Source organism: Eucalyptus grandis, chromosome 8 (assembly GCF_016545825.1).
Source record: "Eucalyptus grandis isolate ANBG69807.140 chromosome 8, ASM1654582v1, whole genome shotgun sequence".
Lineage (NCBI taxonomy): Eukaryota > Viridiplantae > Streptophyta > Magnoliopsida > Myrtales > Myrtaceae > Eucalyptus > Eucalyptus grandis.
Window position 1 is genome coordinate 2,066,358 of NC_052619.1, and position 3,722 is coordinate 2,070,079.

The window sequence follows — 3,722 nt, forward strand, 5'->3', positions numbered from 1 at the left end:
CTTACATATGGTTCCAAATATATCCCTTGCAGGTAAACGAGCTTATATAAAGTATCAAAATAAATTTTGTACTCCTCAATGTTCTCTGCATATATGTTGACTATTTGATTAGAAACAACAATCGAGAAAGAATAATAAAAGAACCAAAAGATCATAATCAAGGGAACAAAAGTAGATTGATAGCAAAGTTGATGGCTTTTTGTAGAGCACTTGAGGGCTATTATTTCACACCTTCCACCTTAATCTATCTATCATATCTCACCTGATTCAATATTCTGTTTCCCTCAAACACACTAGTTCCTAGTTCCACCTTATTCAATATTTCCTTTCACTTGAGCATCGACTGCAGAAATCATCGACCGAGGTGAGCATCTCCACACAAGGGAGTAGCCAAATAAAATGCGCTCATTTCAACAGGAATTCCATCAGAGTCCTAATAAAATAATTGAGCCAACCCTAATAAAATAATCAAGCCTTAATTTCATCACAGGGGAGGGGGAGAAGGGGTCAAGCCAGCCTTAATAAAATAATCGAGCTCTAATTTCATCATAGGGGAGGGGGAGAAAGGGCCGAACTTGGAGGAGCAATGATGGTGAGCGGTGACGACGAGCGACGGCCTGAGATCTAGTGTGAACGCGGACGGGGAGGAACAACAACAGCCAGGTGTGCTTAAGCCAAAATAACCAAACGACGTCGTTTAGGTAAGCTCACTCAGTGTGGATGGATGACGTCATTTTTGTCATCCATGTGGGCTTTTTTTTTTTTTTTTTTTTTGAACATTTGCCACCTTAGTAAAAGAAGTCGCAGGAAAATGCAACGTATGCAATTTGGTCAGATTTTGGCCGGATTGGCACTCAAGTGATTCATTTTGCTCTGATTTTGGCACTTAAGTGTACCTTTCGTAAGTTATGACACTTAAGTATCCATTTTTGTAAAGTTATGGCACTCTAGGGGTCCACAACTCTTGATAAATTGGACAAAATTTTTGACTTACTTTTGATAGATGGCCTAATTAAATTAATTAAAGGCCAAATAATTCCTAGTAAAGAAGGTTGAGTAAATAAAAAATTATTGCCAAATGGCGTCATTTATGAATCATAACACAATCAATTGTATTGTTTTTAGGAAAACAATTCAAGAGCAAATTTGGCAGGGAATAATTTTGTTTGTCGATGAGTCGATGACAAGGGGGCATATTATGACTCTTGATAATCTTATTCAAAAGAATTAAATGATAGATAAATTATTTAATTCTTTTAAAAAGAGACATATTTGACACCAAAAAATGAATAAACTTTTGGTTATTATCAACAATTAACAAACTATTAATAAAAATGATTATAATTCTCAACAACTTGATGGTAATTGACAAGTCTCCAACTAAGTTATTAGTGACAAACATCAATTATAGACTTGAACTTTCACCTAGGATGAAGTCATCGACACTACCATGTAATTGCGCATATGATGGTATTTTCAAATATGTGATTCTTGTAGATAAGTGTTGCTTAATAATAGAAGATTGTGGAGTAACTTTTTGCAATTGCTAATAGGGTTAGGAAATTATATGTCCTTTTAGATTCAAATAACTGTTGTATGTAACCGTGAGGGTTGTAAGCACTCCAATTATATTCTTGTTAAAGGAGTCCCAATCAATCACAAAACTTAACATTCTTCTACAAATTTATTTTTTGTCTTTACTTTCTTGCATTTTACATCATTGGCAATAATTGTTCCTGGTGTCGTATATTTAAATTTTTTATCATTTACTTTCCTATTTAAAATCAACAAAAGACCATTTACAACCTTTGTTGATTCATATCTCCATTCGTATTTTTAAAGGATATTTCATTTTTTTAATGAAACAATAATATTGAGAGTTGAGGATTCCTTTCAAAGTATTCATGAGCAATAATCATATACCCTTCGAGTATATTTGAGTATGGAAATATTAGAGATCTATTGTATTAGATATGTTGAATTCTGTCATGAAAGTTAAAATAAAATAATAAATTACCCGATTCTTAAAAACAATGGAATATCGTTTTGACTTAACAAACACACTTTTGCAACCGTTAACGCCACTAGTTATATGATGAAATCCTAAACAAATCAATCTCGTATCATATAGAGGTACTTTCTCAATTTGTTCATCTCCTTGTGCTCTTCATAGTAAACGTGATTTTATGTAATACATTTTTTTTTTAAATTTTTAAGTTGCAATCGATAATAATAAGTTAGTGAGAGATTTAGTCACATAGAAATTCATGTCTTTGATGAGCAAATTAGATTGTCACCTAATTGTGTGGCAATCTTGAGTTGCATAATCGAAGTTGTCGATATAATTCTTAACTAAGGATACTCCTCTTTAAGTTTTTTTTCTCCCAAAAATCTTTGAAGTTTAGACAATTCAGTACATTGGCACAAACCTTATGCTTTAGATTTGGTTACCATAAAAATTTCACGCAACACTTTTTTCAACTATTAAAGAAAAGGGAGTGGAGCTAACAATACCAATCAAAAATATATATTGAATAAGTATATGCATGAACTGCTTTAGTGCAAAGTATTGCATTTGGTCATCTAAATTTAGTCGGATATGATAGGATAAGATAAGAAATTCAGGTATTTTATTATATCCTATCTTGTCCATTATTTGGTAGGAAAGGCATTTTAGTGTATATGAATATGAAAAAGCACAAATGGAGATGGTAAGAAACTAAAGAAATCACAAATGCACAAATGGAGATAACATCTATTAATCAATCTAAGATTATTGTGCGATCTAAATCCAAATTAGGCAATGAGCTCATTGCAGCATCCCGGAGGCACATGTTTGATTATGACAGAAAATGTAAATGGGCACTAACAACATCAAGAGAAAGTTAGGTAGTAAATGGTAAATCTAGTAAGAGAGAGAAAACATAATCATTCATCTTTAGGATTCACAAAAATATAGTGTTTCGGATATTTCACTACTTTTGTGAATCTGGAACATGTACTAACAAGTTACAGATAAAAGGAGTTTCTAATCTATTGATGTTTTTGTTGACTTTCGATATGAATTAGATTACTATGGAGGAAAAGGAGTGTCACCTCTCTCACCATTTTTTAGGAACTTTCACATGGACCAAAAGATTATGGATGAGTCGTAAAGCATCGACATGAACCAAAGATAAGAGGAGAAGGAGACCAATAGTTTAGGTTTTTTTTTTTTTTTTAAAATAGAAATCTCATTGCTCCCTTATTTTTCAAAAATAAAAAGATCATTTTCAACTTGAACTTTTCATTTCAAATCCACGTTATTCTACTTCATGTCTATTTAAAAATTATTTTCCCTCTAATTTTTTATTCTTTTCATTTTTTTTTACCTTCCATCATTCCTTAATAATTTCTATTAAATAATGAATTATACTCATGTACTTAAGATATGTTGTAAATATAAATATTAAATATATATAAAGAATATATATTATAGAATAAAAAAATTAAAATACATATTAGTAGAAATAAAAAAACTATTGTTATTTATTTTTTTATTTTGAATTTTATTTTTATATTATAATTCAATATTATTTATATTTAATTATTATTTTAATTTTATTAATTTAAAAATGCTATTATTTGAGAAAACATATCTTTTATACCATGTGTACAAGAAATCTAGTCCACTTTAATCCCACCTCCCCTATCGAATGGCAGGGAACAAACACATGATGGGA